Source organism: Colius striatus, unplaced genomic scaffold (genome assembly GCF_028858725.1).
Source record: "Colius striatus isolate bColStr4 unplaced genomic scaffold, bColStr4.1.hap1 scaffold_40, whole genome shotgun sequence".
Taxonomy (NCBI): domain Eukaryota; kingdom Metazoa; phylum Chordata; class Aves; order Coliiformes; family Coliidae; genus Colius; species Colius striatus.
Window position 1 is genome coordinate 898,067 of NW_026908523.1, and position 14,473 is coordinate 912,539.

The window sequence follows — 14,473 nt, forward strand, 5'->3', positions numbered from 1 at the left end:
TCCATTATCCTCCAATTTTATCCCACTTTCAGCCATTTTTGACCCATTTCGACCCATTCCCCCCATTTTTCACCCATTTTTGACCCATTTATTCCATTTTCCCCCATTTTTTACCCATTTTGACCCATTTATTCCATTATCCTCCAATTTTATCGCACTTTCAGCCATTTTTGACCCATTTCCCCCCATTTTCAGACATTTTTGAACCATTTCCCCCCATTTTGCCCCATTTCTGCCCCATTTCCACCCCATTTTGCCCCATTTCTGCCCCATTTCCCCCCATTTCCCTCCATTTTGACCCATTTTTGCCCCATTCCCACCCCATTTTTGCCCCTCAGCCTGCCCCCTCCAGTGCCAGGTAGATCCCCACGGGACAGTGGTCGCTGCCTTTGGCCCGCTGCTCGATCCTGCTGTCGCACAGATCCTTCCTGTCCCTCTGGGACCACAGGCAGTAATCCAGCCTCCAGCCCACGTTCCTGGCCCTGGCCCCGCTCAGGTAGGTCCAGAAGGTGAAGGCGTTGGGCAGTGATGGGTTAAACACCTAGAAGCTGTCGAGGAAGCCCGCCCCCAGCAGCTCCCCGAACGCCTCCCTCTCCTCCCGCGTGAACCCGGGGCTCCTCTTGTTCCCCGACGGGTTCCTCAGGTCCAAGGGCTGGTGGGCGACGTTGAGGTCGCCGCAGATGGCGACCGGTTTGGACCGGTCCAGCTGGGACACGAAGGAGTGGAAGCGCTCGTCCCAGGCCTGCCGGAAGCTCAGGCCGCCCAGGCCTCACCTGGAGTTGGGCACGTAGACGCAGACGACACGCAGGGCAGGGAACTCGGCCGTCAGCACGCGGCCCTTGGCGTCCAGCTCGGGGTCACCTGGCAAGGGGACACACAGACGGGGATAAAAAGGGGCTTTAGGGGCCCAAAAAGGGGCTCTAGAGGCCCAAAAAGTCACTTTAGTCCTCAAAAATCAACTTTAATGGCCTAAAAAGGCACTTTAGTGGCTCAGAAAGTCACTTTAGAGGTCAAAAATGGGGTCCAGTGGCCTAAAAATACACTTTAGTGGCTCAAAAAGTCACTTCAGTAGCCAAAAAGGTCCTTTAGTGGCCAAAAAAGTCACTTTAGGGGCCCAAAAAGGGACTTTAGAGGTCAAAAAGGGGCTTTAGTAGCTCAAAAAGGGGGTTTAGAGGTCTAAAAAGTCACTTTCGTAGCCAAAAGGGACTTTAATGGCCTAAAAAGACATTTAGAGGCCTAAAAAGGGGCTTTAGAGGCCCAAAAAGTCACTTTAGTGGCCAAAAAGGGGCTCTAGAGGCCTAAGAAGTCACTTTTGTAGCCAAAAAGTCACTGTAGTGTCCCAAAAGTCACTTTAGAGGCCTAAAAAGATACTTTAGTAGCTAAAAAGAGGGTTTAGAGGTCTAAAGAGTCACTTTAATGGCTCTAAAAGTCATTTTATTGCCCAAAAAGGGGCTTTAGAGGCCTAAAAAGTCACTTTAGAGGTCAAAAAGGGGGTTTAGAGTCTCAAAAATGGACTTTAGAGGCCTAAAAAGTCACTTTACTGGCCAAAAAGTCAATTTAGAGGCCCAAAAAGTCACTTTTTGGCCTAAAAAGTCATTTTACTGGCCTAAAGAGTCACTTTAGAGGCCTAAAACGTCACTTTTGTGGCTTTAATGGCTCCTGAGGGCCCCAAATGGCCACTTAAGGCCTCAAAATGCCCACTTAAGGCCTAAAAATGGCTCCTAAAGGGCCCCAAATGGCCAGTGAAGGGCCCCAAATGGCCACTTAAGGCCCAAAATGGCCACTGAAGGGCCCCAAATGGCACTTAAGGCCTCAAAATGGCTCCTGAGAGCTTCTGGTGGCCATTAAGAGCCCCAAATGGCCACTTAAGGCCTGAAAATGGCTCCTGAGAGCCCCAAATGGCCACTTAAGGCCTGAAAATGGCCACTGAAGGCCCCAAATGGCCACTTAAGGCCTCAAAATGGCCACTTAAGCCCCCAAATGGCCACTTAAGGCCTCAAAATGGCTCCTGAAGGCCCCAAATGGCCACTGAAGGCCTCAAAATGTCTCCCGCGAGCCTGTGGCGGCCACCCAGGGCCTGGAAATGGCCAGCAGCGCCACAGCTTTGGCTACTCACCCATGCCATAGGTGACAGCCACGGGTTTGGTCCTGCTGAGCAGCCCCACGCCGCTGTAGCCGGGCCGGTCGCTGGGGCTGTGCTGGTGAGGGAAGGCCCCGAGGCTCTGCAGCTCCTCTGGCACCGACTTGGACCCACATTTGGTCTCCTGGAGGCAAAGGACTTCGGGGGCATCGGCCTGGACCCCTTGGGGGGGGGGGGGGAAGGGAGGTTTTGGGGCGATTTGAGGCGGTTTCGGGGCCGTTTTGAGCCCGTTTCAGGCACCATGTTGAGTCTCTTGGCGGGCGCCATTTCATGGGGGGGTTTTGAGGCATTTTTGGGTTGTTCTGAGGCGCTTTTGGGTCATTTTCTGAGTCATTTCTTTGGATCTGTGTTTAAGAGGTTTTTTTGTGTCATTTTGGGTCATTTTGAGTGATTTTGAGTCACTTTTAAGTGGTTTTTTAAGGCCTTTTTGCATCCATTTCTGGCGCCATTTTCTGTCGGGTTTTTGAGGCATTTTTGGGTTGTTCTGAGGCACTTTTGGGTCATTTTTTAGGTCATTTCTTTGGATCTGTGTTTAAGAGGATTTTTTGGGTCATTTTGGGTCATTTTGAGTGATTTTGAGTCACTTTTAAGTGGTTTTTAAAGCCCTTTTTGCATCCATTTCTGGCACCATTTTGTGTCTCTTTGTGGGTCGTTCTGAGGCATTTTTGGGTCGTTCTGAGGCACTTTTGGGTCATTTTTTGAGTAATTTCTTTGAATCTGTGTCTAAGAGATTTTTTTGGGTCATTTTGGCTCATTTTGAGTGATTTTTAGTCACTTTTAAGGGTTTTTTTAAGGCTTTTTGCATCCATTTCAGGCACCTTTTTTAGTCCTGTGATGTCACAGAGCACTATTGCAGTGCCCAGATGTGCTGTCATGTCACACAGCCCTGCTGCAAAGCCCAGATGTGCTGTTGTGTTACACAGTCCTGTTGCACTGTGCACATGTTCTGTGATGTCACAGAGCACTGCTGCCTTTCCCAGATGTGCTGTGATGTCACAGAGCACCGTGCCAGTGCCTAGTGATGCTGTTATATATCACAGCAGTGATTGAGTGCTCAGATGTCTTGTAATGTCACAGAGCACTGTAGCAGTGTGCAGTTGAGATAAGATGTTATAGAGCACTGTTGCAGTGCCCAGATGTGCTGTGATGTCAGAGAGTCCTGTTTCAGTGCCCAGATATGATGTGAAGCCTTAGAGCACTGCCACAGTGCCCAGATGTCCTGTGATGTCACACAGCACTGTTGCTGTGCCCAAAGGTGATGTGACGTCACAGAATACTGCCGCAGTGTCCGGATGTGATGTGATGTCACAGAGCCCCATTCCAGTGCCTAGATAAGCAATGATGTCACAGAGCAGTGTAGTGGTGCCCAGATGTGCTGTGATGCAACACACACAGCACATCCTCTGCAATGCCCACATCTCCTGCAATGTCACACAGCTGTGTTGCAGTACCTAGTTGTGCTGTGATGTCACAAAGCACTGTTGCAGTGCCAACATCTGCTGTGATGCCACAGAGTCCCGTTTCAGTGCCCAGATATGATGTGAAGTCTTAGAGCACTGCTACAGTGCCCAAAAGTGCTGTCATGTCACACAGCCCCGCTGCAAAGCCCAGATGGGCTGTTGTATTACACACTCCTGTTGCAGTGCGCACCTGTGCTGTGATGTCACAGAGCACTGTTACAGTGCCCACATGTCCTGTGATGTCACAGAGCACTGTTGCAGTGTTCAGTTGTGCTGTGATGTCAAACGTCCGCGGAAGAGGAAGACGGAGCACTGGAACAGGTTGCCCACAGGGTTTTTGGAGTCTCCTTCCTTGGAGGACTTCAGCATAAGCCTGGACACGTTCCTGTGCGACCTGACCTAGGTGAACTTGATTCTGGAGGAGGGGGTTGGTCTAGATGATCTCTAATGGTCCGTTCCAACCCCTACCATTCTAGGATTCTATGATGTCACACAGCCTGGATGCAGTACCCACATGTGCTGTGATGTCATGGAGCACTGTTGCAGCGTCCAGAGGTGATGTGATGTTATAGAGCACTGTAGCAGTGCCCAGATGAGCTGTGATGTCACACAGCCTCTCTGCAATTCCTCCATGTGCTGCAATGACAGAGCCCCGTTGCAGTACCAACATGTGCTGCAATATCACACAGCCCTGTTGCAGTTCCCAAATGTGATGTCGCAGAGAACTCTTGCAGTGCCCAGATGTGCTGGATGTAATAGACTCCCACTGCAGTTCCCAGATTTGCTGTGATGTCACAGAGCACTCTTGCAGTGCCCAGATGTGCTGTAAGGTCACAGAGCACTGTAACAATGTCCATTTGTGCTGTGATGTCACAGAACACTCTTGCAGTGCCCTGGAGTGCTGTGATGTCACAGAGCCCTGTTACAGGGCCCACACATCCTGTGATGTCACAGGGCACTGTTGCAGTGTTCAGATGTGCTGTGATGTCAAACGTCCGTGGAAGAGGAAGGTGAAGCACTGGAACAGGCTCTCCAGAGGACCTTAATCTGAATGAACAAATTGGGTAATGTCACTCACAGTAGAAAAACAAAAGGTTCAAAACCATTGCTCCCCATGCACTGCAGCAAAAATGTGTCTTAAACATTTGACCCTTAAGGGGGAAGATCTGTTCCAATATATACACCCCCTCTCACTTACCCGCTTCCCAACATGAACCTGAACAGGGACCCAGCAACCTGACAAGGATACATCCTGGAGGGCTGGTTCTAGGGAGGGCTCCCAGTCCTGTTCAGATAATAGTAATGTGGAAAAACGAGGACTCTGACACGGAATCTTCCTCATTGGTGTCCATGAGCACTCAATGCTGTACTCATTTAATAACCACCTTAAAGATCCCCTTAAATTCTAAAGTCAAACAGCATATAATTGCCCCATTAAGGCAAGGGGTTGGGCAGGGTGAGCCAGTACACATGAAAGTGCCTTTCTCACCTTCTGATTTCATTCTCTGAGAAAAAATCAACTGATCAATACTATAAGGAGCATCCAGATAAAGTTGGAAAGATAAAAAAAAAACAAAAGAGGAAAAAAACCCCACCAAAAAAAGGGAAAAAAAACCCAACAGAGAACAGAACCCAATATAAACATGGGAGTAATGCATTCAGTTTTAAATACATGTAGAGGCACAAAAGGAACTAAAACTGCAAATATTGTGGCAGCCACAGGGAAAGAGGAAAATGGTCCATTTTTGCAACCCTTAAATTTGCAATTTGGCAATAAAGTGATAACATATGAATTTTTGTATGTTCCAGAATGTCCCATACCCCTGATGGGGAGGGACTTGTTGCCTAAATTAAATGCACAAATTGTCTTTGAAAAGGGAGACTTGTTACTAAAAATATTTACATCAAAGACAGGACAAATATTGATGATAAAAGAAAAACTAAAGGTGCTAGAATTACCTCCAGAAGTGGAGAATGCAGCGATCCCAATGGTGTGGGAAACTGAGATTCCAGGAAAATCACAATTGACACAACCAGTAAAAATTGAAATAAAAAAAAAAGTAAAATCGGTCAGGGTGAGACAATACCCAATAAAACCTGAGGCAAAACAAGGATTAAAAGTACCAATTGACAAATTTCTGAACTATCAAATTCTAGAAGAATGTCAGTCAGAGGATAACACACCTATTTTACCAGTACGGAAACTGAATGGAGAGTATAGGTTAGTTCAGGACTTAAGGCCCATAAATCAGATTGTGAAAGATATACATCCAGTTGTAGCAAATTTATATACCTTACTCACAGCTCTGAGAGAAAATGATCAGTGGTTTACAGTGCTTGATTTAAAAGATGCTTTCTTTTGTATCCCTTTGGAAAAGGAAAGTCGTGAACTATTTGCTTTTGAGTGGGAAAGCCCCCAAACAGGACGCAAGGTGCAGTTAACATGGACACGGCTACCACAAGGATTCAAGAACAGCCCGACTATCTTTGGAAGACAACTGGCAAAAGAACTGGAACTCTGGACTAATGAAAAGACAGTGAAACCGAGACCAGAGCATCTGCTTCTCCAATATGTGGATGACACCCTAATTGCCACAAGGGAAAGGTCAGCCTGCATACAAGTAACATTGAACTTTTAAACTTTTGGGGATTAAACGGGTACAAGGTATCAAAAGAAAAAGCTCAAATAGCAGCCAAAGAGTGATATATTTGGGCCTTGAAATTTCAAAAGGAGAACGGAGGCTGGGCACAAATGGAAAGGAAGCGATTTGTGCTATTCTGGAACCACACACTGTGCAGGAGTTGCTGGCATTTTTGGGAATGACAGGATGGTGCAGGCTCTGGATCATGGATTATGGTCTTATAGTCAAACCATTATATGAAGCCCAAAAATCTACCCTTTTACATGGGGCAAAGAACAGCAGGAAGCTTTCCGGAAGCTTAAAATAGCTCTGCTGACAGCCCCAGCCTTAGGCTTGCCAGATTGAACCAAAGACTTTCAGTTATTTGTTCATGAAAACCAGCATTTGTCTCTAGGAGTTCTGACACAGAAACTAGGAAGCTGGAAGAGACTGGTGGGATATTTTTCCAAACAACTGGACTTGGTGAGCAAGGGATGACCTTCCTGCCTGCGAGCAGTAGGTGCAACTGTCACACTGATCCAAGAAGCAAGAAAGCTGACCTTGGGAAGGACTGTTACAGTCTGTGTCCCACATATGGTAACCACAGTCTTGGAGCAAAAGGGGGGACATTGGTTATCCCCGAGCCAAATGATGAAATACCGGGTAATTCTCACTGAGCAGGATGATGTGGTGTTGAAAACAACTCATCTTCTAAATCCCGCAGTGTTTCTGAGCACTTCACAGGAAGAGCAACAGCTGGAACATGACTGCATTGCAACCATTGAACATACATATTCCAGCAGAGAGGACCTGAAGGATGATCCTCTTGAAAACCCTGAATGGGAACTGTTCACAGGTGGCAGCAGCTTTGTCATGAATGGAACTCGCCATGCAGGATATGTGGTAACAACTGAAAACATGATAATAGAAGCAAATGCATTGCCAAGCACAACTTCTGCACAGAAGGCAGAACTGATTGCATTGACAAGTGCTTTGGAATTCAGTAAAGGAAAACGAGTTAGTATTTGGACTGATTCAAAATATGCTTTTGGAGTAGTCAGGTCCATGGCACCCTGTGGAAAGAAAGAGGACTACTGTCTTCCCAGGGAACAAACAATAAGCATCAAAAGGAAATCTTGCAACTGCTAGTGGCAGTGCAGGAACCAGTTCAAGTGGCAATCATGCACTGTAAAGTACATCAGACAGGGAACTCAAGGAGAGTAAAATAGCACAACACACAGTCTCACAAATGGCAATCATCCCCACCAGAACAGTAGCACTTCCTAGGGAGCCACCAAAACATTCCGGGGAGGATGAGAAATTGTCTGAGTTACTAAATGCAGAGAAAAATTCAGAAGGATGGTGGACGACAAGTACAGGTCAGGTAGTGTTGCCTCCCTTAGTCATGAGAGAGATTTTGCAAACAAAGCACAGGGAGTGTCATTGGGGTGCAGAAGCTATGACTCAGCTTCTGAAAAGAAGTGTAATATCAATAAAATGTTGGAAATGGCCAAATGAGTAATTGTGAAATGTGAAATTTGTTTAAAGAACAATCCAATAGTAAAAAAAAGGGCACAGATGGGCAAAATAAAAATTGGAGTGGAACCAGGAGATTATTGGCAAATTGATTTTACAGAATTACCTAAATGCAATGGATATAAATATGTGTTGGTTGGGGTTGACACCTTTTCAGGATGGCCAGAAGTCTTTCCCTGGCGCACCAATCAAGCTACAGAAACAGTTAAATGGCTCCTGCAAGAAATTATTCCAAGGTTTGGAGTTCCATTTGGAATATCTTCAGACAGAGGACCACATCTCATGGCCAATGTGGTACAAGAGGTAAGCCAAGTCCTAGGAATTTCCTGGGATTTACATGCCCCTTGGAGACAGCAATTGAGTGGAAAAGTGGAAAGAATGAATCAGACCCTAAAAAGAGAGATTAGAAAAATCTGTCAGGATGCTAAATTGAAATGGCCTCAGGCACTTCCACTTGCATTGCTACAAAAATAAGAGTGAAAGCTCGAAGTGGAATGTCAGTAACTACGTATGGAAAACCCTACGAGGTTCCTGAACCAAATCCAAACATGCATGTGATGGGAAAACAAGATGTGTATAAGTATTTACTTCCTCTTGGGAAAAAACCCTGAACAGGCTCCGAAGTGCAGTATATGAACTTGATTGTGGGGGAGGGGGTTGGTCTAGATGATCTCTAATGGTCCGTTCCAACCCCTACCATTCTAGGATTCTATGATGTCACACAGCCTGGATGCAGTACCCACATGTGCTGTGATGTCACAGAGCACTGTTGCAGCGTCTAGAGGTGATGTGAAGTTATAGAGAACTGTTGCCATGCCCACGTCTGCTGTGATGTCACAGAGCACTGTAGCAGTACCCAGATGAGTTGTGATGTCACGCAGCCTCTCTGCAATTCCCAAATGTGCTGCAATGTCACAGAGTCCTGTTGCAGTACCCACATGTGCTGTGATGTCACAGAGCCCTGTTGCAGTGTCCAGATGTGCTGGATGTAAGAGAGTCTCACTGCAGTTCCCAGATGTGCTGTGATGTCACATAGCCAGGTTTACAGACCTGTTGCACTTCCCAGATGTGATGTCACAGAGAACTGTTGCAGCACTCAGAAGTGCTGTGGTGTCACAGAGTCTCTCTGCAATGCCCAAATGGTCTTGGATGTCACACGTCAGTGCCCAGGTGTCCTGTCATCTCAGAGGAAACTGTTGAAGTGCCCACATGTGCTGTGATGTCACATAGCCCTGTTGCAGTGCCCACATGTGCTGTGATGTCACACAGCACTGTTGCAGTGCCCAAATATGCTGTTATATATCAGAGCAGTGATTGAGTTCCCAGATGTCTTGTTATGTCACAGAGCACTGTTGCAGTGCCCAGTGGTGATGTGACATCACAGAACCCATACGTGATGTCACAGAGAACTGTTGCAGCACTCAGAAGTGCTGTGGTGTCAAAGAGTCTCTCTGCAATGCCCAAATGATCTTGGATGTCACACATGTCAGTGCCCAGATGTCCTATGATTTCACAGGAAACTGGTGCAGTGCCCACATGTGCAGTGATGTTATATAGCCCTGTTGCAGTGCCCAGATGTGCTGTTATATATCAAAGCAGTGATTGAGTACCCACATCTACTGTGATCTCACAGAGCACTGTAGCAATGTCCTCTTGTGATATGTTTCAGAGCACTGTTGCAGTGCCCACGTCTGCTGTGATGCCAGAGTGTCTTTTCAGTGCCCAGATACTATGTGAAGTCTCAGAGCACTATTGAAGTGCCCAGATGTGCTGTCATGTCACACATGTGCTGTAATGTCACAGAGCATTGTTGTAGTGCCCAGTCTTGCTGATATATGTAAGAGCAGTTGTTGAGTACTCAGATGTAATGTCACAGTGCACTGTAACAGTGCACATCTGTGCTGTGATGTCACAGAGCACTCTTGTAGTACCCAGATGTGCTGTCAGGTCACAGAGCACTGTATCAATGTCCATTTGTGCTGTGATGTCACAGAGGACTCTTGCAGTGCCCTGGAGTGCTGTGATGTCACAGAGCACTGTTACAGGGCCCACACGTCCTGTGATGTCACAGAACACTGTTGCAGTGTTCAGTTGTGCTGTGATGTCAAACGTCCGTGGAAGAGAAAGAACAGGAGCAGGCTGCCCACAGGGCTTGTGGAGTCTCCTTTCTTGCAGGATTCAGCACAAGTCTGGACACGTTCCTGTGCGACCTGATCTAGGTGAACTTGATTCTGGAGGAGGGGGTTGGTCTAGATGATCTCTAATGGTCCGTTCCAACCCCTACCATTCTAGGATTCTATGATGTCACACAGCCTGGATGCAGTACCCACATGTGCTGTGATGTCACAGAGCACTGTTAGAGTGTCCAGAGGTGATGTGATGTTATAGAGAACTGTTGCCATGCCCACGTCTGCTGTGATGTCACAGAGCACTGTAGCAGTGCCCAGATGAGCTGTGATGTCACACAGTCTCTCTGCAATTGCCACATGTGTGGCAATGTCACTGAACCCCGTTGCAGTGCCCACGTGTGCTGTGATGTCCCCATGTAGTCTATCAGCCAGCACTGTGTCACATTTGCAGCTGCTTTCCTGAGGGAACTATCTCCATTCCCACCCACTGGGACTCCTCAGCTCCCATTGAAAAAATACATGGTATCGGTTAAGCTCTACCACTGCGTATGGGAGCTACAAGAAAGCAGGAAGGCAGACCCCACCTATAGTGGTAAGTAGGGCCCATTGTAGTCTATCATCTTGCACTGTGTCACGTTTGCAGCTGCTTTCCTGTGGGACTTATCTCCAATCCCATGCACTTGGGCTGCTCAGTTCCCATTGAAAACACACAGGCTGCCAGTAGAAGTTATGCCACTGCGTGTGGACACTACAAGAAAGCAGGTACACAGACCCCAACTACAGTGGTAAGTAGGTGTGGTAGTTTAGGCCTGGCTGGATGCCAGGTGCCCATCACACCACTCTGTCCCCCACCTCCTCAGCAAGCCAGGGAAGGGGAGAAAATAAGATGGGAGTCTCGTGGGTTGAGATAAAAGCAGTTTAATAAAGAAGCAGCAAAGCCGCGCGCGGGAAGCAAAGCAGAAGCAGATAAAGCTGTTCCTCTCCACTTCCCATCAGCAGCGATGTCCGGCCACCTCCCGAGAAGCAGGGCTGCGGTACGCGTAGCGGTTGCTTTGGGAAGGCCAGAAATGCATCTCGCCTCCCCTTCCTGCTCCTCTGCCCCAGTTTATATTCCTGAGCTGATGTCATAGGGTATGGAATATCTCCTTGGTCAGCCTGGGTCAGCTGTCCTGGACATAGTCCCTCCCAAGATCATGCCCACCCACAGCTATTGGTGAAGGTGGGGGAAGGAGTGCTGGAGGGACAGCCCTGATGCTGTGCGAGCGGTAGTCATAATATTGATATCAACAGTAAGCACAGCACTGCAGGAGCTGCTGTGGAAAGTCACTACCATCCCAGACCCACTACAGACAGTCACAGGAATGCAGACATATTACAAACACTATTGTTTCTGTGTTCAAACGAAACACACAGTCAGTAATATCAATCATGAAAACATCTCCTTAATTGTAGCATTCTTTTTTCATAAAGTGTATGCTCAAAAAACCTTGTAAATTCTTACAAGTGCTCCAAGTTTGCTGCATGTCCAATATGTTCATGTGGCTGCACAGCTTCTGAAGTTGTGTTCTATGTTCTGCATTGTCAGTTCCCAGACCTGTAGGCAAAACCTCAGATTGAACGTCGTATTCGTTAACTGACATCTTCAAGTCTGGAAGCCTGGTAACCCGGACCTTGGATTACAAAACACACCAAGTTGAAACCATAATTCATCAGTAGTCTCTCTCTAACTCTAAGCTACTCTAAGTGAAACTTTAAACATGTACCCGTTTATTGATACCTGTAAGTAATTGGTTTTCTCCCAATGTCCCAACAGGCACGTTCCCATGTTTAATTCTTCCCCAGATATTGCCATCTTTTTCATCATAATAGTGTCGTAAGGAACTCGTAGTTAACTCCATGGAACACAACCAAGAGAGCAACCAAGTAAACAATCTGAGCCCTGATTACACAAGCTACAGCTGAAATACTCACCACACAGAATAACTTCCTAGACCAAAACATAGAAGAAAACTGCTGGGGGGACACAGTTAGAAAAACTCTAAACAATAGCATAGCAATCAGAAAAAGGCTGAGATGTGCCATATAGAAAAGGAAGCTGCTAAAGAGAATTACTTCCAGGAATTCCCCGTTTCCACTGTATTTTTCATCTGAAATGGACTGAATGGTCAGATGGAAAACAGCATCACACATTCCAAAACACTACCTAACTGTACTCTTGGACAGGACCAAGCAGCCACAAGAGGCACGTCACGATCCTGAGATGGAGGGGTGGCCTTTCTGATGAACTTGTCCAGACAATTAAAAAATAACCAACTCTTTAAGCAAAACTCATCTCTAAGTGAATCTCCTACCAACAAGGTTTTGGGAGAATGGGAGAATAGGAGAATGCTCAGAGGAAACACTCATTGCATGGAGGGCTGTTACCTTCTAGTCAGTCTTACCCAGAAGAATATTTGCCAGTGCCTTTATTACAGGCCAGGGAACTGACAGAACAATACAAACATGGCACTGACTGTAATATTTTCATTTCAGGAAAACCTGAAGAGTTGACTCTGAGAAAACCAATAATTAAAACAATTTCATCCCATGCCTGAGATTATTGCCATGAGAAGTTATCTCAGTTTACCACAGAATGGCTGTGGCTGGAATGGCCCTCTGGAGATAATTTCATCCAAACTCCCTGCTCAAGCAGGGACACCTAGAATCACGTGCCCAGGACCACATGCTGGTTGCTTCTGATGATTTCCAAGGACAGAGACTCTACAGTCTCTGAGAAACCTGTTCCAGGGGTCAGATGCCACCACAGTAAATTATCCAACAGTACTACCTGAATACCGTGTGGAATCAAATTGAACTTGGAACGGACAGAAGCAAAGAAAAGAACAGGTGCTCTTGGTAAAGGAGTTTAGATACAAATATTTTGTAATGCTGCAATTCTATACCTCCCATTGGGTCAGTCCCAGTTGTGTTTCCCAAGGTCAGTACTACTTTTGCTTTGTGTAGTTCTCCTTTAACTGTTTGATGAATAGAATTAGTTACCTAAGGAAAAACAAAGTCACTGCACTTGAGGTGAATTCCAACTTAACTTTACAATAACTGTAATGAAACAAATCTTCCAAGCTTAAACATGACACGAGTATTAAACAAATAAAACCAGATTTTGTTACTCATTAAGGAAGGAGCTTCCTGAATGGGACAGTACTCAAACACAGCTTCATTTACAGAGGCTACCCTTCCCCCGTTGAATCCCCACAGATGCAAAAGCAGCAATAACGTTTTCTGGAAGAAGATACTGAATTCAGAAGAATTGAAGAAAAAAAATCGCATAAATCTCACTTGATTTTGCAGGAAAACAAACCAAGAAAGCTGACTTCTCAGAATCTGGCCAATAGTAGATATTTCTTGTCAATACTAATGAGGAGTTAATTTTGAAAACTAAGTTTGCAGTTCATTACTGCTTTCTTACAGAAAATAACACACAAAGAGAAATAAAAGAACATACCATTGAAAATCTGATAAATATTACCTTTGGGTTCCACTCCAGTTCATTACCAATGGGTGTCACTCTACAAATTCCCCAGCCTGAGGTGGCAGACACTGAAACTTGGCAGGTGAGTGAAGCAGCTGGTAACTTTGGACTTGACATGTTCTGCCTTCATCTATATAGTTAATTTTGACACTACAGAACATATTTTCCTTCTCTTTTGGGGAAATATCTAGCACCTGAGCCCTTCAGAGCTGGAGAGGAAACAAAGAATTATTATAGTTGTAAAGTTTCTTCACCTCCTTGTGTCTAAAAAAGATTAAACTTTCACAGCACAATGTTCAGTGGTGTGTATGTGGAGCCATTCTGGCTTCCCTTCAGTACAGGCAGCATGGGAGAGCTTTTTAAAGAACAATTTGTACAGCAGAGATTTTTTTGCTAGTTTTCATGGTGGGTTAACTTTAACTTAGCAGTAAAAGTTCTAAACTACTTTGTATTAAAAAGAGCACATGAATAATTTAAACCAAAACAAATCCACATTTTTACCTGTGAACAACTGTTTTCTGACATAAACCATGAAATGCCAGCTTCTCCACATTTTTAACAGCAATCTTATTACCAGGTTCCTTAAAATACCCATTAATTCCTTCAGCAAGAATTGTATATTGGTCCTTCTGCTGATCTACTCTTCGACCAAAGTAGTTTGTTGAATTTACAACGTGGAGAGGCAAAATCTGAAAGTATAAAATACGTTATAAAAAAGACAACTGATGGTTTAAGTTAATGAGACGTTTTCATATTGAAGGTGACCTACCTCTTTCCAGCCTAAAGAGATGACAAATACTGCTGTACACATGCATTTCAGAAGATGATGACCTCTTATTACTCCAAAGATTAGGAATAATCCTGAATGAATGAATCCTTATGAATAGTAACTGTCCATAGCCCAGTCCAGACTGGACACAAGTTTATAGAGCAAGATCTATTAGGTCTTGGTGGTATTCCACTTAAATGAACACTAGTGAACTACAGTATTACCTGTCAAGCTACTAACCACTAAGGCATTTCACATCATCCAAGCTTAATTTTAAGTGGTCTCCAAC

At 45.5% G+C, this 14,473-nt stretch overlaps 1 pseudogene; it reads right to left on the reverse strand.

Moving 5' to 3' along the window:
- Window positions 1–334: 334 nt before the first annotated feature.
- The window catches only part of LOC133629337 (DNA-(apurinic or apyrimidinic site) endonuclease-like), a 41,470-nt pseudogene continuing 27,331 nt past the window's right edge, over window positions 335–14,473 (reverse strand).